Consider the following 27,600-nt stretch of genomic DNA (forward strand, 5'->3'; position numbering starts at 1 on the left):
GATAGGACTTCGATTTCCTAATTCAACTGGAGTGATTGAATTTAGTTCTTCTGTATGGAAGGACTACCTAAGAACAGCTACAACCACTTACCCTGTTTGTCTATACCACCCTTCAGTTGGTATTAATTCACTGCATAAAATGATTGAGAATGGGGTTAGGAAAGACCTGACCAGGTGTCTTGTGTGGGAGCTAAAGAGCTGGGATCACCTGCTTCAGTTTTTGATTGTCTTCTCAGTATGTTTAAGGGAAACACAGGCCAGCTGTGGTTAGAGTGTTTGACTTGGGATCACAGACCCAGCATTCAATTAAATTTATGGCACTTGTAACAGTTTGAGAGAACTGCACTAGGGCACGTTCCTTCTGGAGGAAGACTCCAAGTGTAGTTCTAAAAGACAAAGCAATATTAATAGCCCTCCCTCATCCATGCATTCCAAGATGATCCTTCAGCAGTTTTAGAACTCTTATTTTCCTCCACCTCCACAAAAAGTGGGTGTCCCATTCTAAGAGCTATAAATTCACTTTCTTTTCTAATTATCGTTTATTGGAACCCAGAACTTTTGTCATGTTCCAAAGGGACGAGGTAATTATAAAATATAACAAAAATCCAGTTTGAACCCTCTAGGCTCCTATTGATGATGCTGTCATCTGGAACATATGCCAACTAGGTTGGCTTGAGGTTAACAATAGAGGAAAGATTATATTCAGATAGAATTTTGAATTTTTAAAAGAGTTTTATATAGCCTTCTATAATCTTCCCACCCTTTCTGTTTTTATCATTACACAGGAAGCAGCCAGGAAGAGAGAACCCCTTTCCGGGAACACACACATTCAGAGACTAAACTGCCTTACTAAAGTATTTGGACCAGGAGAAGATGAAGGAGGTACAGTCAGATTATCAGGTCTTTCTTCGGTAGCTTTTGGGTTAAAAGAACCATTGTAGTCAAATTGGTCATATTACAAATGGTCCAGAAAGTCGAACATGTGAGAGATTAGTTTCAAGTCTCACTATGATGTGATAGAGTCAATTGTTCAATAATGTAAAAAAGAGTCAATATTGGTAAGATACCACTAATAACCCCAAGAGGAGATTCAAATTCAAACTGACCAATTTGCTAGGAGTGAGAGAGGCAACCTCCCCTGTGATGTGCTCATGCTCACCCTAACCCTAACCCCTCATCAGGAGACAAACAGGTAAGCTGCTTTAGGATTCACAAGGCTGGAATGCAGTGGGAGTCTCTATATTGGGAGCATCAAGTCAGGCTTCATTCCTGTCTCATGAGAGAACAAGCTCTTTTTTTTTTTATGGGCATCTACATGCATATCCCAGACATTTCAATCACTAGCTATGATTTTTTTACACAGTTTGTGGCCACTGAAAAATAGTTTTCCAAGTGAGACTTCAAACAGATAGACCTCTGGCAATAGTCCAACAATCAGGTGGGGTTCAGCTTTGCTGAGTGAACCAGGACTGGGCATTTGGTGAAAATCCTGAGACCCTCTGGTTCAGGCAGCAGAGTGGAGATAAAAGTGTCCCCCAGAGGGATAGTTGCCACTTTTTCATGTAAAGCAGACCTACTGCATTCTTAGTTATACTGACAATCTGGGTCCAGTCAGGAAACAGAAACCATACAGTAGGCTAAGCTATGGAAAGTTTGATACAAAGAATTATTAAACACTTTATTAAAAGCTTTATTATAAGATTTAAGGAAAAACTATATGATATCTTAGGGCTGAGGGAGAGAACCTAAGGAAAGACAAAATTGGAAGGAGGCTACCTTTCCAAGGCTGGGCTTTAGATCAAGGTGTGCAATTAGCCCACAGGATAGCAGAGGACTTCACTGCTTTTCCCATATCAAAGTTGGTGTGCAGTTGCTGAGAAAGCAGGATGTAACCCGCCATAGAACAGGCAGGTGCTAGGCATAGGGAACCAATGGCATGGACGTGTGGGAGTGGAGGATGTCTTTGTTTTTCCAGGACTGCCATAACAAAACACCACAAAGTGGGCAGATTTGAAGAATAGGAATTTATTGTCTTGCAATTCTGAATGCCGGGAATCTGAATTCAGGGCATCAGCAGACCCACTCTAAGGGAAGAAATTTCTTTGTCCTTGTCAGCTTCCGGTAGTCCCCAGGCATTTCTTGGTGTTCTTTGTCTTGTTCATGCATCTTCACATGGTGTCTTCCTACTAAGTGTATCTCTGCTGTGCTTTTTTATAAGACACCATTAAGTAGGGATCATCTACTGCCCTAGAGTCAATTCTGACTCATAAAAATGCCATAGAGTTTCCAAGGCTGTAAATCGTTGTGGAAACAGATTGCCACATCTTTCTCCCACAGAGCAGCTGGAGGTTTCAAACTGTCAACGTTTTGGTTAGCAGTTAAGCGCTTTAACTTCTCTGCCACCAAGGTTTCTTTGAGAAGGGATTAGGACCCACTATACTCTGGTATGACTGGTTAACTGGTAACATCTTCGAAGGCCCTATTTCCAAACAAGGTCATGTTCACTGGTAGCAGTGGCTAGGGCTCCAACAGATCTATTTGGGGGACATAATTCAATCCATAACAGGGGACCTAAGGAGCACGTGAGTGCAAGCTGTCCTGCAAAGGGAAAGGCAATGGATGCAGATGAATTATTCGCAATTCTGCCGAGGGATTTGTGGCTCAGTGGGAACTCTCCAGGTTGCAGTTAAGCTATGCACAAGCCTCCCAATGTAATGACAGCCTACTGGTATGATGGTGGCCTAATGGTAATCCTAGGGTCTGGAGGCAAGACGGTGTGGGTCTGCAGAGAAAACCAGGATGCCGGTAAATATTTTAATAAAAGCTCAGTAGCAAGCTTATAGTTATTTTTCAAAAAACTAGGTAGCCATTTCATTTTACTTGGATCCACAATCATTGTCCATGAAAGCAGCAGTCAAGAAATCAAACGAAGTATTGCATTGGACAAATCTGCTGCAAAAGACCTCTTTAAAGTGTTCAAAAGCAAAGATGTCACCTTGCGGTCTAAAGTGTGCCTAACCCAAGCTATGGCATTTTCAATCACTTTTCTTCTTCATATGCATGCAAAATGTGGACAATGAATAAGGAAGACAGAAGAAAAATTGATGGCTTTTTAATTATGGTGTTGGCGAAAAATATCATATATACCACAGACTGCCAGAAGAAGGAAACAATCTGTCTTGGAGGTACAGCCAGAATGCTCATTAGAAGTGAGGCTGGCAAGACTTCACCTCACATTCTTTGGACATATTATCAGGAACAATCAGTCTCTGGAGAAGGACATCATGCTTGGTAAAGTAGGGGGTCAGCAAAAAATAGTAAGATCCTCAACGAGATGGACTGACACAGCGGCTGCATCAATGAGCAATGATTGTGGGAATGGTATGGGGCCAGGCAGTATTCTATTCTGTCGTACGTAGGGTCACTATGAGTTGGAACAGACTTAACAACAACAAAGTAGACATATCAGATCACAAGTGCAAAACACCAAAGGAAGGCTTGAATGGAGGCCACTTTCAGTGGAGGGTTTAATTCAGTGGATGAAAATCATCACAGAGGTTGTATCGACTCTAACGCCCATGCTGTACAATCAGGAACTGGGGCTCTTTTTGGATGTGGGTGTTGAAGACACAGCAGTATTTCTGTCACTGCTGGAAGGATTGAGTATTAGGAATCTACCCACATATTCTGAAGAAACTACTTGGCAAAAAATCCTTATATTTTTCAGGGTTACTTACCACTCCAGTTGGCTGGAGTATGCTGACACCACAGTCAGAGCCATTGAGATAGAAGCTTCTAACTTGCAGCCAGCAGAACACCATCTATATAATGACAACTTTGGACATCAGAGGGTAGAGGTACTCCCACTAAATCTTGACTGTTTAATGGCAAATTATTAGGTGGTTTGTCTTACTAGGACTTCTATACTTGCAGCTCTTCTCCAATAGGGATAATCTCCTCTGTCACGGAATGGGGAAGTACATGTACCTTATCAGTACCTACTATACATTCAGATATAGCAACAACAAATACAGTACATTACAGAATTCCAGTGGGTCTGACTCACAAGGTCTTGTTAGCTTCCTCCTCACAGTGAAACTCTGCACACACCCATTTAGTTGAACCTAAAAAAAAAAGAAAAAAATTCTTTTTTTCTACTCATCCCTACATCCAATGTATCTGAGTAGCACGATCAATTGCGTACCAGTATCCAACAAAATCACAAAATTTCGAGTCCCTCCACTCATTAAAGTTCTCCAGCATACTCAGACAGGTATATACATGATCTTCAGCCTCATGTGAACACAGAAAGATGTCAGCCCCATGCTTAATTATCTGTCTTCTTAAAATAACTAAGTTTGGGGTAGACAGAAAGCAATGCATCAGCGTATATGGAGGGAGAGAGCGGCTGTTTCAGCAAGCAAGGTTTTGCATTCACTTTCAGTTTTAAGCAGCACAATGTCTGTCTGGGATTAATTAAACAAACTTCTGTTTTGGTTCACTCAAGCCTCTATATACTCACTAAAAAAAAAAAAAAAAAAAAATGCTTGCTGTTGAGACAATCCTGACTCATGGTGACTCCATGTGTGTCAGAAGAGAACTGTGAGTTTTCAATGACTGATTTTTTTTAACATAGATTGCCAGGCATTTCTTCTGATGCACCTCATGTGAACTCAAACCTTTCAGGTAGCACCCTAGTGTATTAACTGTTTGTACCACCTAGAGGCTTAGTATCCTCATTACTAATCTGGTTTATTTCAGCTTTGAGGACAACATGACCTTTCCTACTTCTGCAAAAAGAGAGTGAATAATAACCAGACCGTTTACAAATTCTCGAAAAGAAATCCTAGAAGAAAACCTGTCAATGTTTTTGTTTAGAAGATGAGCAGAAACATAATAGACACATGGAGAATTGTTTCCCAACTGTGGGCCAGTTATTTTTCCTTTCAATGAGCATCAGTTACTCATTTATTATAAGCGGTTAAAATCTCAGAGCTACTTACAGAGTTGTTCTGAGAAATAAATATCCTAACATAGAACTGAAAGGAAATCACCTTATAATAAAATAAATCACTTTATAAAATTATTAAAAGGTTGAGTGTAACAATAATGAATTCGTGAAATATATTTTAAATACTATTTGAATTATATTATTTTACAAACATTGACTTTTATCATTAATGTCATTGTCTTTAGTTGCCTAAATTCCTATTTAGACAAATCCTAATGTTATGCTGATAGAAAAATAAGAAAAATGACTTCATATTACTAGTGAGATCACATCAACTTAGCGTCTATGGCAGACATTGAGAGTCTTTGGAATAAACAACTACGTTGCCATAGGCAAATTCTTCAGGTATGATAACTACTCACAGCATTCATTGGGCAGCATTGGGTGTTTTATCTACTTGGGAAAAAAAAGAAAATAAGTATTATATTTGTATTCAAGATTCATAAATAACCACACAGTTGGATAAGTCTCTCTTGCGTATATTTGTGTTAGTAAATACACAGTTTCTTCTTATAAATATTCCTCTTTTGAATATTAGTTACCTGGCTTCTTGCTGTTTAGAAAGCGTAAAAGTTGAAGTAAAGAGGTGGGAAATATTTAAACGTAGAATACAAATCACTGTATAATAGCAGCTTCTCTTTTTCAGAACAATACCAACTCCAAACTTCTTATTTTTATCACAGTGTGATCCAGTAGTGAGATTTTTCATGGCCAAAGTGTTAAATTGAGTTGTTACAATGTCATCTGCCTAGATAATGAAAAATGTTCCCAAGTCAAGATCTGCACCAGTGTGTTCAAAACAGGCTGAATACAACGGTGCTGTGGCTGTAGGTTACAAGTGATGGTTTTCTTACAAGTTCTCATTTATCTTGTAAGAGAATTGCAAGATACTCTTCCTTGCCTGTAGGAAGTTATATGGAATGACTTAAATTCAAATATTATAAATTGTAACAGAGTATTAAAAAACGAATTTTCCTGTAATATCTGTCCATTTATTTACTGGATTCCTTTGGAAAATTTTCACATTTGCTAAAATGATTTCCTTTGTACAGAATTGCCATTTGGAAAATGCATAATACTCATATTTGTATCTTGAACTATGCTGTAAATCCTGAGTTTTAACCTTATGCCATCTGGCTTTTCTTCCTAGGTCCTGTAATCTTCCTCACACTGTTCAAATTCAAAATAGCAGAGTATTATTTAAAAATATTTTCCTGTTCTCTAGTGGATTGCAGGTTTAGAGGAAAATATGAGGTTGTGTCCTCTTTTAAAACTTTCTTACCAGTCATGAAAAATACACTTTCTTAGAGATGAATCATATAGGAACCATGCTCTGGGAGGGCATATCGATAACACAATTATGACTTTTGTCTTCTAGAAGTGTGACTTGAAATACGAAGTGGTGGCTGGAGCTTTTCTTCAAAACATTTTAATGACAATTTGTTTCTTCCAAAAACGTTAAATAATTTTCACAATTAAATATCAACAATAAAAGCAAAAATAAACACTTGGACACCACTCAGAAATTCAGCAACTAATAGTTCACTTTTATTTTGAGATTTAGAATACTTGTGTATCATGAATTATTAGAGAGTAAGTAAAGTCTCACCCAAAATTTATATAGCAAGCATTGCTTGCTACTTTAACCAAATATATTTTGGTCGACACATTAATATGCACAGAGAATTTTTTTTAAAAAATCAACCTTCAATGTAAATTAATTGTGTGATATATTGTTTTTATCTATTACTCTGTTCTTTAGTTCATTCTTCTCTAAAATAGAAAACTAAATGTAGCCAATTCATTCATATGTTGAGAAGCTTAAAATAATTTATATATATATATAAAGCCCTTAAAACAGTATAAGGCACACAATAAATGCTCAGTATAAACTTGCTGTTATTTACATTGTGTTTCAGGAGGGAAAGAATGAATTCTCAATAAATGTTGACCAGTCGTAGTTACAGTTGGAGTAGTTGTAGTAGCAACACTGGTAATAGATTCAAAATATTTTAAATGGCAATCATTTCTAAATAATTACCCCTAACAATTCATTATACTTGTAAGTCAAGTTCATCAGTAGCATTGAAACTAGTACAATAGTGACGCATCTTTTTCTGAAATGCCACTCACAGCTCAGAAGTCACTCCCATGCTGCAGCAATTTAAATGACAAAGGTTATTTGGGGGCATAAGGGACACTTCAGGGACTGGAGAATCTTCAGGGTCTTTAGGATAAAAATCATGTCTTTACAGCATCCCTTTCTCCTATAAGACTAAAGGCCTCTTGAGAGAAAGGATTATTCTGATTCATTTTTACATGGCTGTTTTCGAGCAATTAAATAACAGCAGGTGCTAATTAATTAAAATAATGTCTTACTCATTTTCCTGTAGAATACTTTTAATAATAGTCCAAGCTAAACTTGAGGTGACGGTTTAACCAAACAAAAACCAAACCCATTGCAGTCAAGTCAATTCCGACTCATAGTGACCCTATAGGGCAGAGTAGAAATGCCCCATAAAATTTCCAAGGAGCACCTGCTGGATTTGAACTGCTGACCCTTTGGTTAGCAGTTGTAGCACTTAACCACTATGCCACCAGGGTTTCCAGTTGAAGGTTACCTATTGTTAATTCCCTCAGCCATTTCTGTCAATCTGGAATCCAGCCTCATCTCTTATTTTGGGGGCATTTTACTCACTCCTTACCTGTCCCCCCTTCCCACAAATTCCAATCTATTCCTTACTTACATGGACTTAACTTTATCTTTCCTTTTCCTTTTTAAGCATCATTAAGATATCTCAGTTGAGATAAAAATGGTACAAAATATAAATGCATAGCACGATAAACTATCACGTGCCGTTCAAGAAATTAATCATGACCAGAAACCCAGATGATGCAATCTTACCCTATGTTTTCAGGAGAGTTATTATTGCCACATGTTAGCAACACTTAGTATTGTCAGCCTGTGGTTATTGCTTTTTTGTTGTGTTGTGTTTTATACTTAAGTAATTGCCAATCACAATCAATTCCCTTGCTTTTCTTCAACAGTGATAACTATCTTGAATTTGACATTATTTTTTATAAACTTAACATATATATATATACACTATATATACTGCCTTAGGCTGGGTTTTCTGGAAGAGCAAAACCAGTGAGATATATATATATGTATATATAATGGAAACCCTGGCGGCGTAGGGGTTAAGAGCTATGGCTGTTAACAGAAAGGTCAGCAGTTCGAATCCACCAGGCGCTCCTTGGAAACTCTATGGGGCAGTTCTATTCAGTCCTATAGGGTCACTAAGAGTCTGAATCAACTTGATGGAAAATTTTTATATATATATACATATATTTTTATATATATACACGTATATGTATATATATGTATGTGTGTATATATATATAATTTTCCATCAAGTTGATTTATATATATACATATATTTATATATATACATTTATGTATATATATGTATGTGTGTACATACATATATAAATTTTCCATCAAGTTGATTCAGACTCTTAGTGACCCTATAGGACAGAAGAGAACTGCCCCGTAGAGTTTCCAAGGAGCACCTGGTGGATCCGAACTGCTGCCCTTTTGGTTAGCAGCCATAGCTCTTAACCCCTACGCCGCCAGGGTTTCCATATATATACATATACATATAGATATATACATACATACATATATATATATATATATATATATATCACTGGTCCTTGGAAACTCTGTGGGCAGTTCTACTCCATCCTGTAGGGTCACTATGAGTCAGAATCAACTTGAGGGCACTGGGTTCTCGGTATATATATGTGTGTATGTGCATATATACTATAAAAATATATACATATAGAGAGATTTATTTCAAGGAAATAGCTCACACAGTTGTGGAGGCTGACAACTCCCAAATCCGAGGACCAGAAGTCAAGCCGGAGGCTTCTCCTGACTCACATGGTTGCGTGGGCTGACAAACCCAAAACTGGCAGGTCAGGTGGCAGGCTGTTGGCTCACATCTCAACAACCGGAGCTCAGAGGATGATGAGCTGGATGCCGGATCAAGATAGGGTGAGCTTTGCCAGAACATCTATATATATGTCGTATTAAGAAATCCTTGCTTACCAAGTGAGCATGAAGAGATTCTCCTGTATTAACTTCTGAAGGCTTTGGTCAACAGTTCACATTTGGATCTATTATCCACGTAACTGATAATTGTGTATAGTATGGGGTATTTAGTCAAGATTCTTTTTTCCCACCAATATGACTATCCAGTTAACCCAACAGCACTTACTTCTCCACTATTTTACTGGAAAATTCCTTCATATTTTCTCTACTTCTCTTCATTGCCCCCATTGCCATGAATTGTCTATATATGTCATAAAATGTTTATATATGCATTTTTCCATTGCCTAGTCTTCTGTCAATACTACATTTATCATAATCCTTGATAGCACATAAAATCTTTAATCTGATAAAGAATACCTACAATAAAACAACTGCAAAGAGCGTACTTAATAGTGAAGTGTTGAAACCCCTCCTCTAGGGTTAGAAAGGACACAAGGAAGTCTGCAATTACCTATTTTTGCTACAAGAGTGTCTTTCTCTAATTGGCCCTTGAATAACTATATAAATATTACAATAAAGTTATCAATTTCTTTTTAAAAAGTTGGCATTTAAAATGACACGACATTTAACTCAAGTACAGATTATTCAGTATTCTTATATTTATAATACTGTATCTTCCAATCCATAAGTAGGGTACACGCTTCCTTCATTTGGGGGTTTTAAAATTTCTTTTATAGGGTCTTGTACCCATTATTATATTTATTTCAAGGTATTTTGATGCTGTTATAAATGAAATCTGTTTTTAAAATGTTTCTTCTGCTTTTTACTTTTTTAGCAGTATAAAGCTGAATTTTGTGTATTGACTTTGATACTTATTTATTAATTCTTATAATTCATCTACAAATGTTTAAGCTTTTCTAAGTATGAAAGTCTGCCAGTTTGTCCTACTATGGTGGCTTGTGTGTTTCTGCGATGCTGGAAGCTATGCTGCTGGTATTTCAAATACTAGCAGGGTCTCCCATGGTAGACAGGCTTCAGCAAAGCTTCCAGATTAAGGCAGAATAAGAAGGGCCTGGTGTTCTGCTTCTGAAACTCAATTGGCCAATGAAAACCTTATGAATAGAACTAAACATTGTCTCATACAAGGCTGGAAGATGAGCCACTTAGACTGGAAGGAACTCAAAATATGACTGGGGAAGAGCTGTCTCTATAGAGTTGACCTTAATGACATGGATGGAGCCAAGCTCTCAGGACCTTCATTAGCTCACTCATCTATGCCAAGAAATTTGGAAGACAGCTACCTGGCCAACCGACTGGAGAGATCCTTATTTGTGTCCATTCCAAAGAAAGGTGATTCTACCGAATCTGGAAATTATTGAACAATATCATTAATATCACAGACAAATAAAATTTTGCTGAAGATCATTGAAAAGCAGTTGCACCAGTATGTCAACAGGGAGCTACCAGAAATTCAAGCTGGATTCCAAAGAGGATGTGGAACAAGGGATATCATTGCTGATGTCAGATGGGTCTTGGCTGAAAGCAGAGAATACCAGAAAGATGTTTACCTATGTTTTATTAGCCATGCTAAGGCATTCGACAGTGTGGATCATAACAAATTATGGATAACATTAGGAAGGATAGGAATTCCAGAACATTTAATTGTGCTCATGGGGAACCTGTATAGACCATGAGGCAGTCATTCAGACATAACAAGGGAATACTAAGTGGTTTAAAATCAGGAAAGGTGTGTGCAGTTACATCCTTTCACCATACTTTTTCAATCTGTATGCTGAGCAAATAATCTAAGAAACTGGACTGTATAAAGAAGAAAGAGGCATCAGGATTGGAGGAAGACTCATTAACAACCTGCAATATGAAGATGACAAAACCTCACTTGCCGAAAGTGAAGAGGACTGGAAACCCTTACTGATGAAGATCACAGACCACAGCTTTCAGTATGGATTACGTGTCAACATAAAGAAAACAAACATCCACATAACTGGACCGATAAGCAACATGATGATAAACAGGGAAAAGATTGAAGTTGTCAAGGATTTCATTTTATTTGAATTCACAATCAACGCCCATGGAAGCAGCAGTCAAGAAATCAAAAGATGTATTTCATTGGGAAAATCGGCTGCACAAGACCTCTTTGAAGTGTTCAAAAGCAAGGATGTCACTTGAAAGACTAAGGTGTTCCCGACCAAAGCCTTGGTGTTTTCAATCACCTCATATGCATGTGATATCTGGACGATGAATAAAGAAGGCCAAAGAAGAATTGATGCTGTTAAATCATGGTGTTGGCAAAGAATATTGAATATACCGTGGACTACCAAAAGAACAAATTAATCTGTCTTGGAAGAAGTACACGCAGAATGCTCCTTAGAAGCAAGGATGGCAAGATTTCATCTCACATACTTTGAACATGGTATCAGGAGGGACTGGTCCCTGGGAAGGACATCATGCTTGGGAAAGTAAAGGGTCAGCGAAAAAGGGGAAGACTCTCTAGCAGATGGGTTGACACAGTGGCTGCAACACTGGGCTCAAGCATAACAACAACTGTGAGGATGGTGCAGGACCAGGCAGTGTTTTGTTCTCTCGTACGTAGGGTCGCTAAGAGTGGGAAAAAACTCTACGGCACCTAACAACAAAAAGTATGAAAACATATAAACTGCATATACTATCACTTTTATTTCTTTTCAAACCGATTATATATTTTTTAATTTATTTTTACTGTCTTATGCCCTGGTTAGAAACTCAAGTGATTGCTGAATAAAAGTGGTGATAGACTTCCTTGTCTCTTTGCAATTCCAAGAGAAAAAGCATTTAGACACTTTACAATCAAGTATAATATTTGTTGTATTTTTCTTGTAGATACCCTTTGTAAATTTAAGGGTCTTATCTTCATTCTCTAGTTGCATTCTTTATAGCAGCATATTAATTTCAACAAATGCTTTTTTCTACATCGATTTAGAGGATCATATGATTTTTTTTTCCTTTTACAATGTGGCAAATGACATTGATTAGATTTTTAAAGATAAACTTTTTATTTGTGAATGAAACCCAAATCCTTCATGATTATTGTTAGCTGAATTCAGTTTGATAATATTTAGTTGAAGAGACTGAAATCTACACTTATCAGTGGGATTTTATTTTTTACTTTTTGTACTAAAGAGTTTGACTGGTGTTGATACCAAGGCTACTATCATTTTATAAAATGAATCAATGAAGTTTTCATTAATTTTTTTATTTTCTGGAAATATTTTGAGACAATTCGGTTTATATTTTTCTTAAGTGTTTGATAAAATTTGTTGATAAGTTATTTATTAATGAAATTTTTCTTTGTAGCAAGCTTTTAACCCTTTAAAAGATTTTTTTTTATGAGAATTTTTTGATGATGTCATGTTTTTTTCACTAATGAAATGGGTGCTGAATCACTGTAGTTAGTTTTTTATTATTGAAAAAATGAGGTCCTAATTGTAAGCAGACCACATTAGTCCCAAGTTCCATGAAGTATACTTGGTCTCATGGCCCAAGAAGTGCATCACAAACTGTGTTTATGAAGGTGAGCACTTTATAAAAGATGTCATCAGGGAGATGAGTGCTTTATAAAAGATGTCATCAGGGAGGTGATTAATTCCGTTGGGTCATACTGGTCCTATGTTCCATGAAGCACTTTATACGCAGAGGAAGTGTACCATAAAATATTTTTCACCACAGAAATAACTTACCTACTTGAATATTTCTGAGTACCAGTACCCACACCTTCCCAATAAAACAAAGGAAATAGTAAACCCACTTGCAACCCTTTTCTCGCCATACAGAAGACAAAAGACACAAAAGTTTCATACAACCACGCTTCCAGGAAGCATTCCCTCATACGAATAGCTCTCAACACTCAAATGTGCTGCGAACCAACTTCTTTTACAGGCAGTTGCACCAGTATTTGCCACAATGGCAGAATGTACTAAAGTGACTCTAAATGCCTGCCTATAAACCACCAGGGGTAGAAAACGTAGCTGGAATATATATGTACTATTGCGACTCGATGGCAGTGGGATGGTTTTTTTTTTTTTTTTGCCTACTAAAAGTTAAATTCAAGATTCATTTTTTTTTAATTATTAAACATAATATTTTTATTGCCATTTTTGGAATGTTTTATTTTTCTAGGACAGTGATAATTTTATCTAATTTTTTGAAGTTAATTGGCATAGGTTTATTAGTAATTCACGCTTATAATCTTTTTAGTACCTGTAGGTTCTGTGGTGATGTATCCATTTATTACTGATATAGTTATTTCTATTCCAGCTTCCAAATCACTAATTCTCATTCAGCTTTTTGTAATATGCTAATAAACCCATTTAACCCATTTATTGAGTCTTTAATTTTGACCAACATATTTTTATGGCTAACAATTCCACTGGTTGCTTTATTTATTTCCCAGGTCTCTACTAAAATTCTAAATCTTGTCCTTCCTTGACCACATAAAATATAGTTATTTTAAAATATCCTTCTTATAACTTTTTTTTTTTTCTTATAACTCAGTACCTGGATACACTCTGGCCTTCTCTATTGGCTATTAATTTTCATATTTTTATATATTTTTTGTCTACTTTTCTTTTTTGTTGTAGGACATTTTACATAAGTATGTAGACATGAATTGAATTCCTTCAAGAATAAAATTTGGTCATCCTTCAGAAACAATTTAAATTTGCTTCTCACAGGTAGATATGAGAAAAAGGAATCCAAGGCTACCTTAACTGAAACTCAGGGATTTTGACTATGTAGACCTTGGCTTTAGTATTTGCAAATGCAAATTTGTTTATAGTACAACCTTAATCTTAGAATATCGCCTTTGGATCCCAACCCAATGTGTGGTAGTTTACCAGAAACTCTGTCCTCGACAGGCACTGGGCTTCAATTCTGACCCCTTAGCTTCTTTAGACTGTCAAAAGTTTGCTAACTTTCTTAGTCTTTCAGCTTCAGCTTCTCTTGAGGATACAGCAAATATCTTTAAGGAAATATATATATATATATATATATATATATATATATATATATATATATCCTCCACTGTCAGGCTAACTTGTGCAGATTTTCTTCTTCATCCATATTTGGGCATCATAATCATCATAGCCTTGTTAGCGCTCTGATACTTCCAGTATTACTTTAAATAGTTTTGTACAGTTTTTATAGTTGCTTTCAGTAGGATAAATGGTTGAAATTACTTTGCCTCCCATTTTTGAAAACAGTAAGCCCCTAATTTCTTTCTCTTTTGACAATCTATAATCTCTTGTCTCATTTCTCACTTCTGATTTTTAAAATTGTTTTCTTAAATAATAATAGCTCTTTCTTTAGGAGGAATATTGGTACCAGTGTTAGGAATACTTGAACATGCACCCACTCCTCACTTATCAATACAGTTAGGTTCCAAAGATCAAGTCATTATGCAAAAATCAGTGTTACATGAAAATGGAGGATGACCACATCAGATCACAAGATGGAGGATGACTACCTCATTATAAAAAAATTATATGACTGCCAAATTACATAATTAACATAACTACTAAATTATGTCATCACATAACTGCCAAACCACTGAGAATCATGGCCCAGCCAAGTTGATACATAACCTTAACCAACAAAACCAATGTTACTTTTGCATTACAACTCAGCATTTGTTACTGCCAAATGTACATCATTAATGCATGAAATAGTAGTTTTTTACTATTGTCGTAAAGGTGAAATGTCAGATAACAAGATAGTAGATAAGTGAGGCATAGGTATATACACAAATGCATGCATACACACACACCCAGATGTTTGTATTTTAGGAACTTTTGGAAAAACAAAGTTATCGTATTTATTTATAAGGTATGCATTTCTACTCTGGTAGAATGCCTATGCTCCTTTTTTTTTTTTTCTACGTGATTTGCTATGAGAAAACAAAAGCATATTGTAGAAACACTGACTTCAAGATAAATTGAGTAGAAAATACTGAGCTGCCTTTTGCATGCCTGTTTAAACTCTGTTCCAGTAAACTCAAAGAACTTACACACAAAAGTATAACAGCAAACAAATAAAATCTATAAAATAATATTACCACCTGCTTGAAGAAATTGCCTCTGGCATTATCTTAATAAATTTTAATCAGATATTTCTCATTGTATCCTAAGTTTCCTTTTATCCTTCCCTCACTGAAATTTGAAATTCAGGATCCCTGAAATATTTTTGAGATCCTCCTTAACACTTGAATTTGCCAACCAATTTACGGTTCACTTTATGGCTTGTTGGGTTAGCATTACTTCCCATATTTCTTTTCATCACTTGAACCATAAGCTATATCCCTATGAGATACTAACAAGTGGAACAGCTGAGGCATTTGCAATTTTCAAAGAGGTTTGAGAATTCAAACTGTATTAAGGTAATTTAAATATTGATTTAATGACATACTAGATGTTATTGAAAACACGGTAATATATATCTCTTAGAAGAGTATGTCCTTGGTTTAATTTTTTATCAAAGAGTTAATATGTAGAGGTTATAAATTCATCCTGACTCATCAAATGCCCAGGCCTTTAATTATCTGTATATAATCTAACTACCAATTCTATACTTATAAATGTATAAGTCCTGCGACTATGCTTTTTTTAAACTGTTATATTTTTATTTCTATTTTATGTTTGTAGTATGGGGCAAAAGGAAACTCTGGTGGCATAGTGGTTAAGTGCTACAGCTGCTCCTTGGAAACTCTATGGGGCAGTTCTACTCTATCCTATAGGGTCGCTACGAGTCGGAATCGACTTGACGGCACTGGGTTTTTAGTATGGGGCAAAGCATTTATATATATTATACCTCATAGGATCAGCTTGACAGCAGCAGGTTTTTTTTTTTTTTTTGGTAGACATGTAATACCAAGATAATTGGTAGAGCTAGAAGATGTTTCGCCCAGTATATAGTACAATGTTACTATTCAACCATATGGTTTGGCAAGAGGAATCGTTTCATAACTGACTTCTGAATTAAACCTAAATAAGAGAAAAAATACTATGAAATTTAAAAATATTAAAAGGAAAATACTTAAGTACATATTTTGTGTAGTTCACAGTGAAAAGAAAGAACATGATGGATAAAGTGTGTGTTATGTTGTTAGGTGCTGTCGAGTCTGTCCCAACTCATACCATCCTCACAATTGTTATGCTTGAGCTCATTGTTGCAGCCACTGTGTGAATGCGTTTTGTTGAGGGTCCTCCTCTTTTTTGCTGACCCTCTACTTTATCAAGCATAATGTCCTTCTCCAGGGACTGATTGCTCCTGATAACATGTCCAAAGTAGGTTAAACGAAATTGCCATCTGTGCTTCTAAAGAACATTCGGGCTGTACTTCTTCCAAGACAGACTTGTTCATTCTTCTGGCAGTTCATAGTATATTCGATATTCTTCGCCAGCACCATAATTCAAAGGCATCTATTTTTCATCAGTCTGCCTTATTCATTGTCTGGCTTTCACATGCATATGAGGTGATTGAAAACACTGTGGCTTGAGTCAGGTGCACCTTAATTCTTAAAGCGAGGTCTTTTGCAGCAGACTTTCCCAATTCAATGTGACATTTGGTGTCTTGATTGCTGCTTCCATCGGTGTTGATTATGGAGTCAAGTAAAAAGAAATCCTTGACAACTTCAATATTTTCTCCATTTATCGTGATGTTGCTTATTGGCCCCCTTGTTCTGTATAAATGGCTGCATCTTGGTGTAAGTACAGTTTCCTTCTGAGCACAATTAAATGCTCTGGAATTCGCATTCTTTACAATGGTATCTGTAATTTTTTATGATCCACACAGTTGAATGCCTTTGCATAATCAATAAAACACAGGTAAACATCTTTCTGGTATTCTGTACTGTCAGCCATAATGCATCTGACATCAGCATTGATATTCCTTGTTCCATGACCTCTTCTAAATCTGTGTTGAATTTCTGGCAGTTCCCTGTTGTTGTACTACTACAACAGCTTTTGAATCATCTTCAGCAAAATTTTACTTGCATGTGATATCAATGACATTGTTTGATAACTTCCACATTCTATTGGATCACTTTTCTTTGGAATGGATACAAATATGAATCTCTTCCAATTGGTTGACCAGGTAGCTGACTCCCAAATTTCTTGGCACAGACCAGTGAGTGCTTTCAGCGTTCATCCATTTGTTGAAACATCTCAGTTGGTATTCTGTCATTTCCTGGAGCCTTGTTTTTTGACAACGCTTTTAGTACAGTTTGGGCCTCTTCCTTCGGTATCATCTGTTCTTGATCATATGCTACTTCCTGAAATGGTTGAATGTCAACCAATTCTTTTTGACACAATGACTCTGTGTATTCCTTCCATCTTCTTTTGATACTTCCTGCATCATTTAACATTTTCCACATAGACTCTTTCAATATTGCAACTTGAGGCTTGAATTTTATCTTCAGTTTTTTAATCTTGAGAGATGCCAAGCATATTCTTCCCTTTTGGTTTTCCAGCTCCAGTTCTTTGCATATTTCATTATAATACTTTACTTTCTGTTTTGGAGCTGTCCTTTGAAATTTTTTGTTCAGCTCTTTTACTTCATCATTTCTTCCATTTGCTTTAGCTACTCGATGTTCAAGAGCAAGCTTCAGAGTCTCTTCTGACATCTATTTTGGTCTTTTCTTTCTTTCCTGTATTTTAAATGACCTCTTGCTTTCTTCATGTATGATGTCCTTGATGTCGTTTAAGAACTCATCTGGTCTTTGATCATTAATGTTCAATATGTCAAATCTATTCTCGAGATGGTCTCTAAATTCAGCTGGGATACACTCAAGGTTGTACTTTGGCTCTGCTGGACTTGTTCTAATTTTCTTCAATTGCTACTTTAACCCTCTTAAGAGCAATTGATGATCTATTCCACAGTTTTCCCCTAGTCTTGTTCTGACTGATGATATTGGACTTTTCCTTCATCTCTTTCCACAGAAGTAGTTGATTTGATTCCTGTGTATTCCATCTGGTGAGGTCCATGTGTATAGTTGCCATTTATGTTGATTTAAAAAAAGGTATTTACAATGAAGAAATCAGTTGTTTTGCAAAATTTTATCATGTGATCTCCAGCATTGTTTCTATCACCATGGCCATATTTTGTAACTACTGATCCTTCCTCTTTGTTTCTAACTTTTGCATTCCAATCACCAGCAATTTTCATTGCATCTTGATTGCATGGTTGATCAATTTCAGACTGCAGAAGTTGGTAAAAGTCTTCAATTTCTTCATCTTTGCCCTTAGTGGTTGGTGCATAAATTTGAATAACAGTCTTATCAACGGATCTTTCTTGTAGACGTATGGATATTATCCTATCACTGACAGTGTTGTACTTGAGGATAGATTCTGAAATGTTCTTTTTGAGGATGAACGCAACACGATTTTTCTTGAATTTGCCATTCCCAACATAGTAGACCATATGATTGCCTGATTCAATATGGCCAATACCAGTCCATTTCAGCTCACTAATGCCTAGGATATTAATGTTTATGCTTTCCATGTCATTTTTGACAACTTCTAATTTTCCTAAATTCATACTTTGTACAGTGCTCTTTTCAGTTGTAATGGATGTTTGCAGCTGTTTCTTCTCATTTTGAGTTATGCCACATCAGCAAATGTGGGTCCCAAAAGCTTGATTCCATTCACGTCATCAAGGTCGACTTAATTTTGAGAAGGTAAGTCTTCCCCAGTCATATTATGAGTGTCTTCCAACCTGAGAGGCTCATCTTCTGGCACTATATCAGACAATGTTCTGCTGCTATTCATAAGATTTTACTTGCCAATTTTTTCAGAAGTAGACTGCCAAATCCTTCTTCCTTATCTGTGTTAGTGTGGAAGCTCTGCTGAAACCTGTCCATTAATGGTATTTGAAATGCTGGTGGCAAATCTTCCAGTATCACAGCAGCATGCAAGCCAACACAGTAAGACATACTGATAGACACATGGTGGGAAGTGTTTATGAGCTAGGCCATTTGTCAGAGATATAACCCTTTGTGCATGGATGTAATGGAATGAAAGATAAAATGTATAGATAATAAAATATTGCTTATTCTATTTGCAATTTACTAATGCCCAGTGAAATCATGATTAATGCAAATTACAATAATGTTCCTTAAATCTGAACCAATGACCAACTAAACTGGTAAATGTCTCCTATTTTAAAATGGAAGTGAAATATTTTTTAAAGAGTTCCCTTTATCCAATCATATAAATGATTATATACGTGAAATATGCCTTTATGTAAGTTTGTGTCAATACATAATTATAGGTTCAGATTTACATATAACCCAATACATATAAATGTACATATATTATATTAATAAATAATCTGTGAGAGCAAAATTAAATTTTTCACAAATTTCAGACCTCCTGGAACCTCTGTGAACAATAGTCCATTAATCATTACCTTGATTTGTCCAGATCATATGTTCCAATTAAAATTCTAAATTCTTCATAAAATTTTTGTGGGTCGTCACGGGACTAAGGAAATTCTTTTATGACAGCTGTTAGTTCAGCTTTGACAGAGATATAAGTCACTTGAACAGGCATTCCTGCCATTTCACTAAGTCTCAACTTAAAAGCCATTTGTGGTGTAATTTCTTCACTGTAGAAAGGGAATTCAGACAAAAAATTGGAGTCTTTATGAATTCCAGAGCAACGAGATAGCAAAGGGTACAAAGACGGAGTTGTAGGCAGTGGAGGAGTATAATCAGGCAAAAATTCAGAAAAAGGTTTCCTTTTTTCTACCATTTTAAGTTTTTCATTAGTTTTCTACAAGGAGTCTTTGACAGGTACAATTTTACTCTCACTTTGCCTTTTTTGAGTTTCAGCACACTAATTAAATTATGGATTTCATAAGTTTCAGTTTAATTTTAGGTAAAGTTTCCAATTTTCCTCTTAAATAAACTGTTATTCCAAAGAGAAAACTCTCCATTTTGGCCATTGAAAATCCAAATTAACTTTAGTAAAATCAGTCCATTTTTCTAAAAACAAGGAACTTTGTTGCCCACAGTTCTTGTTCATATACTCAGCTGACATTCTGGATATGGGGACTCCAAACAGAACATTTTCAGATTTTTAAGGATTCTGTTTCTATTTTGTTAAATGTTCTGGCTCTAAGAGCTAAAATGCCTACAGCAGAAAATCTCCAAGGGTCCTCCAAATCAACCAAGTGAAACCTAGTCTCACTTTGTACCTTGCCTTTTTCCTAGAGACCCAGCCTCCCTTATACTTGCCAGCTTCCGAGAGACCCAGTCACCCTTATATCTTCAATCAGTTTTGAAGAGCATCAACACAAAATTGTGAAGCTCAGAATTCGAGAGGATTTACCAACAACCCCAAAGAGTCTGGAAAGAACCAGTTGAGAAAAAAAAAAAAAATTCTCTGAGGTACCATTCATCTGTTTCTGTCAGACAATGTGGGGTGGGAGAAAAGATGCCTTCAAATTCCACTACTGATACCAAGTTTCTATCACTATTAATAGAAGATTGAGTTAAAGTTTAAGAAAATTATTGAAGTTTATTCTTATTGTGATTTGGAAACTGGAGAAGCACTCTCAAAGTTGAAAGTGTCCCTGAAGAGAGGGTTTTGCAAAGGTTTTGATAATCAAAGTCAGTACAGATGTAGTTTATCAATAACTAGGTACAGAACAAGGAACTACAGATCTCTCTTGGGAGAGAGACTTATGTTTGATCAACTGAACTAGGTACAGAACAAAAGGTTACATATCTTTCTTGGAAGAGCAATTCAAGTTTGATCAAGGCAAACCCTTTTACACAATTAAATGGTTATCTTTGTGAGAAAGAATTGCTTCTTCTCCTTGACATATTTTACTAATCAACCACCCAAGACAAGGTTCTACATGATTTGGTTATGGAAAAATTTTGTGGTTTTGAATTAGGGTAATGCAAGTCAGGGTGATGATTCATAGACTATTGCTCTCAGAGGTTCCAGTAAGTCTGAAATCTGTGAGAAATTTAATTTTGATCTTATGATCCCCCTTTTGATCAGGATTCTGTCATAAACCTTTGATTAAAAAGTTCAATATGTGTAGTTAAACACCATCTAGTTCTGGTCTCATGACATTTCATATGACTACATAGACATATTATCTAAGTCTTCTTTTGAATCAAGGTCTTCTCTGTTCTTTTGTTGTTCCAGATGAGTATAGACCAATTGCTTCATCTTAGATGGCTGCTCACAAGCTTTTAAGAACTCAAGGACTACAAAACAAACTAGGAGATAGAGCAAAAATTGTAATAAAAGTATCAAGCCAATTATCTGAAGTGCTCCAAAAACCAAGACCCCTTCTTTCCCAAAGAAGAAAATAAACCTCAGGCTGGGTTCTGTAGAGAAGCAAAAACAGTGAAGTATATATATATGTGTGTGTGTGTGTGTATACACACACACACACACACACATACACACACACAGATTTATATCAGGGAAATGACTTATATGGTTTTAAAGACTGGAAAAGTCATAAGTCCATGGGTCAGGCTGGAGGCTTCTCTTGACTCATACAGCTGCAGGGGCTGGAGAACCCAAACCAGCAGGTCAGACAGCAAGCTTCTGGCTCACATGCTGCGTAGGCTGAAGAATCCCGAGATCGGCATGTAAGCTGCTAGCTCAATCCAAAGAACCAGAGATCAGATGAGGGTCCAGAGTGAGAAAACACCAGTGAGCTTTGACACAAAGTCCACATATATTGGAAGCAGGCCACACCACCAAGGAAATTCCTTTTCAACTGATTGGCTACTCATAGCAGATCTCTTCAGGGAAGCGGTTACATTATATCAGATCTCATTATGGAGGTGATTATGTCATTGCATAACTGCCAAAATACATCATAACTGCCAAACCACTGAGAATCATGACCCAGCCAAGTTGACACATAACCTTAACCATCACAGCCCACCCCTTTTCAACTCGTTCCTGTACCCATCTCCCTAAACCATACACAATCTCTAAATGAAGAAAATTATAATCATATTTGTGCCTAACATGATACAACTAACCTGCACACAACTGAAAACTCACTACCCATGTTTACATTTTATATTTCATTAGTGAAAAGCAAAAATATTTGATGTACGCATGTACAAGGAAAAAATATTCATAACAATTACAGCCCTCGTTTCTGCAGCTGGTCAAGTGTTCGTAACTGTTATTTAGAACTATCTTCTTTTACCACCCATTCCATTTTCCCTTTACACTCAACAAATACCTCACTAGTCTTGGTTCTTTGCCTGGTGGAGTGACCCAAATTTGGGGAGTCTGGGCCATTGGTAGTCATGTCAGAATTGAGTTGCTATAGTTTTCCACTTACTTTAATCACAGGCATGGTAGAACTAAGAGCTGTCCTAAGGGACCCCCTGTATTTCAGAAATAACTCTTCTTCACTTCTTTTAAGTAGTACCAATCTAATTTCCTCTTGGCAATCAGGATTATTCACACCAGTCAATACAGCAATTCTCTTCTTTGCCTGTTGATCCAGAGGCATGAGGAACCCAAAGTAGCCCGGTGGCATTCTTAACTTCCAGTTCAATGAAATCAGTGTTGTGTCTCCTGGTGGGAGCATTCCTCCCTTTGGAAATAAGACCTCTAGACCTGCAGAGCATAGAGTCACAGGGACAGGAAGCAAAAATTTTGTGAGTGGGTCACTTGGGGTAATACTGAGAGGTGCCTCTCCCATTTCCAACACTTGATTCTTTGATCCATAAATCTTGACTATGAGAGAAACAGCACCATATAGTGGACACTGATTTAGAACATACACAGCCTCCTGGAGAACATTGCCCCCACCCTACGAGGTATTGCCACCTAGCTGGTGCCAAAATTATGTCTTTAGAAGTCCATTCCATCGTTCCATCAAGACAGCTGCTGGATGATGGGAAACATAGTAAGACCAGTGAATCCCATGAGCATGGGCCCACTTCCATATTCATTTGCTATGAAGTGAGTCTCTTGATTTGAGGCAATTCTGTGTGAGATACATGGTGCTGGATAAGGCATTCTGTGAGTCCACAAATGGTAGTTTTGGCAGAAACACTGTGTGCAGGGAAGACAAATTTGTGTCCAGAGTAAGTGTCTGTTCCAATAAGAACGAATTGCTGTGCTTTCCATAATATAAGTTGTCCAATGTAATCAACCTGCCACCAGGTTGCTGGCTGATCACCTTGAGGAATGGTGCCGTATTGATGACTCAGTTTTGATCTCTGCTGCTGGCAGATTGTGTTCTTAGCAGTGGCTGTAGCAAGGTCAGCCTTGGTGAGTGGAAGTCCATGCTGCTGAGCCCATGAATAACCTCCATGTCTTCCACCATGGTCACTTTGTTCATGAGTCCATTGGGCACTGACGGAAGTGGCTGGGAAAAGGGATGACTGGTTTCCACAGACAGGTCATCCTCTCCACTTGATTGGTAAAATCCTCCTCCGCCGAAGTCAGCCTTTGGTGAGCATTCATGTGAGGCACAAGTATCTTCACTTCTTTGGCCCATTCAGAGAGGCCTATCCACATACCTCTTCCGCATATCTTGTTGTCATCAATTTTCTAATCATGTTCCTTCCAAATCCTTGAGCATCTAGCCAAAACATTGACCACAGCCTATGAGTCAGTATATAATTGCACATCTGGCCATTCCTCCTTCCAAGCAAAGTGAAAAATTAAATGCACTGCTCAAAGTTCTACCAATTAGGAGAATCTCCTTTTACCACTGCCCATCAGGGAGGTTCTAGAAAGGGGCTGTGGTGCTGTTGCTGTTGACTTTCAAGTGCTGCCTGCTCTGTGATTCATCAGTAGGGGCTCAGTATCCCTAGCTTCCTGATAATCTGCCCATATTTCCCTATTCCAAATTTCACGATCTCATATCTTGTCAATCAATGCCATAATTTTAACTTCAGACACCATTCAAGGTTGAGGATTCAAGCAGCATTGTAATTCAACCACTCTTATGATGAGACTCTGGACCCCGTTACTACAAGAAATAATGCTTTCTTTCAAGTACAAGTGAAAACTTTGAGGTCATTTACATGGCACTTGAGCTGTGACTCCGAAGCCCGAAGCTTATCTCTTTCTTTCACCACTTTGTTTAGTGAAAGTAAGACCAACTAACCAGCTTCCTCATACTTCTCATTACGACAAAATTGTAGAAAGGTATCAAACATGCAATCACTCAGAATCTGGCATCTCACCAATACTTGATTCACTGGTGGCGATATTTTGCATATTTCTATTACCACCTCATGCCATAGATTAGCAGTGCCCTATTTACTACTGGAAGCAGATCTCAAAATTTTTAAGACAAACCAGACTTGCAAACCAATTTAGAAACCTCATCCTTACGATTTTATTTCTGTAGGTCCACTCTCGGTACAAAATCCTCTCTTAGGGTGGGTTCTCTAGAGAAGCAAAATCAGTGCAGTATACACACACACACACACACACACACACACATATATATATATATATATATATATAAAGAGAGAGAGAGAAATTTATATAAAGGAAATGGTTCAGTGGGTGTAGAGGCTGGAAAGTTTAATGTCTGTGAGTCAGGCTGGAGGCCTCTCCTGACACTCAACACAGGGGCTGGGGAATCCAAGATTTGGCAGATCAGAGAGCAGTCTTCTGGCATACAAGCTGCAGAGTCCAACAAATCCCAAGATCAGCAGGTAAGACAGTAGGTGTCTGGTTCATAGGCTGCGGAGGCTGATGAATACCAAGGCCAGCAGGTAAACTGCTAGCTCAATTCTCAAGAACCAGAGGTCAGATGAGAATCCAGAGTAAGCAAAAGCCAGTGAGCTTTGCCACAAAGTCCACATATATTGGACACAGGCCACACCACCAAGGAAATTTCCTTTCAACAGATTGGCTGTTAATAGCAGATCTCACCATGTAAGTGGTTATATTACATCAGATCTCTTTATGGAGGTGATTATGTCATTGCATAACTGCCAAAATACATCATAACTGCCAAACCACTGAGAATCATGGCCCAGCCAAGTTGACACATAATCTTAACCATCACATTCACGAAGTTTGGGTTTTCACGAATTCAATGTCAACAGCAGCTCTTGTGTGAGCTTCAGCTGCCACAATGTCTCAGAAAACCTCATCTGTCATTAACATAACACAGCAATATTATTTAATAATGGCACAGACACCATCTTGTGAAGCTAACAAGTAATCTAAGACAGGCTGCTTTGTAAAGGCATGGCTCCAGTTTCAGATATTGATCTTATAGCTAATCCTAGATCCAATAGTAGGTGTTAACTTGAAGAAATAATAAAGCAATACAAATGTTTTGATGGCGGTAGGGTTGTCTACAGGTTGAGCCTAGTTGTAAGCTTAAGTCACAGCTATAATTTGTTATAATACTCTCATTACAGGGGAAAATGGGTTATGATATGCATAATTAGGTTTACAGTTGTGAAAGAAAAAATCAATAGATCAGATAACTTCATTCAGATAGTCTCTTCAGGGCAGAATTTAATAAAATTGAAAACTCTACTGAATATTAATAGAATGACAGATTTACCCTCTACATCATGTTCCCCTACATCATGCTTGTTAAAAGGTATGCTAAACATTTTACTAAATACCCTAGAACTTTTAATCCTCAGGTGAAATAATAAAGTTAAATACTCTTCCCTGACCACAAAGTGGTAGTGGTAGTGGTAGTGGGAATAAATTCTTTTCTTATTCACTTGTCACTTTAGTTAAGAACAAAGCTTTAGTCAAAGGCTAGGTTGGAACATGACTATTTCTTCATCTTCACACATGCTCTTTCTTGTTTTCACTTGTTTTTCACACTTACTAACTTGCTCCAAGAGCTTAAACATTTAGAAAGCAAAATCTAAGAAGACTATTTTCTTTTTTTGTTCTACCCTATATTGCCTTGATAAATTAAGGATAAAGACAGCTAACATCTTTAATAAGAGGAGAAAAGAAAACTGCAAATTTTAGAGAGAAAAAATATAGAATTTAAATCCCCAAACAATATTCACCCCTTCACAGTTACATATTCTTTCTGTGAAAGAGCACATTATATTACTTTTCGAACGATATTCTCATTCAATGTCTGCTTATTTTATGTTAAGGGTAGTTGTAACAGTCAAATGTTTTACGAAGTAATTTCTAGTGTCAAGGATCACATCAAATCTGATTGCCATGCAGATCTGGGGCACAATGTATTTTTATTTGACCTATATTAGACTCAATAATTTTCCTCACACCCAAGAACTCCTAGTCTGAATTCAAAGGAAAAGCAGTAGGTTCTATGAGTCTACTTTATCCCACTGCAGTTAAGAATGAAAGCCCAAGTATTTTATTTTTAGATATCTCCTTCATATATGTGTACATGATGGGTTGAAGGGCAGGAAACTCATTTTCATCGTCTCACAGAGTTTCCTGTGCCTGGTTTGTTTTGCTATTTTGATTTTGAAAATTAGAAGTATGGTCTGTCCCACTTTTGTTGCCATCTTGACATTTGTAATTCCTTTGACTCCAACGGAGTTATTTAATTATCATATGTCATGTCCCTGCCAGGGATAATAAAGGCCACTCAATCAAAAGTGCAATTAAAATTTAAACTTATATTAATAAACTGTTACAAAGAAATTCCCAGCATTTTCAGAAGTTACTTTTTTCAAATGAGGTAGCACAGCATCCAGGTAATTAACAAGCAGGAAATACAATTTCGGTTAATGAAACTGTCCTTCCCTTTTGTCTCCATGGTCTCTCTTCATGACACTTCACCTAATTATGCCCCTTTTAAGCCAAAAGAGAAAATCAATTAAAATCAAAGAAGAAGAAGAGATGAATTTTTTGTTCTATCAACATAATACGAACAATTCTTTTTAGAATTTCAATGTGTGTCCTATCCCAGTTCCATCTCCTCCCATGAAGGCATCTACCAAAGACAGGCTCAATTCCACTAACGTGTATATATAAAGGACCAAATTCATTTAAATGCTGAAACGAAATAGTGAAAGAATAGAACAATAATTTAATAGAAAGCTTTCTGAGAAACGTGTGGCTTCTGTAGTTTTTGCTTTAGTAAAAGACATCCATATGCATCTTTGAAGGAAGATATGAAATACAGTGTTACTGACACTTCCTGATAGAAATTAAGTTGTTAAAAAGGCAGAAAGTGTTTCATGTTAATTTTTGAAGACTAAAGAACTTTATCTTATTACCTGATTACGAATATGATGAATTTACACATCTTTTAATAAATAATTTTTCCACAGGTAATTCTTCATATATTCTGTTATGAAAACAATTTTGCCTATTCCTTAAATTTCTTAGAAAGCTTTTCTTCAAAACAAAAGATTTTAGGTATTTTATGTCTCAGGTTTATTCTTTCAAACACCATTCACTAAAGGCGAAGTCCCTTATTAATAGTCAAGGCAACTCTAAAGAAAACAAAACACTGGAGCTTTTAAGTGAGGCTGTTTACATTTTAGGATAAGTCTAGGAGC

This window comes from Elephas maximus, chromosome 5 (assembly GCF_024166365.1).
Source record: "Elephas maximus indicus isolate mEleMax1 chromosome 5, mEleMax1 primary haplotype, whole genome shotgun sequence".
NCBI lineage: Eukaryota > Metazoa > Chordata > Mammalia > Proboscidea > Elephantidae > Elephas > Elephas maximus.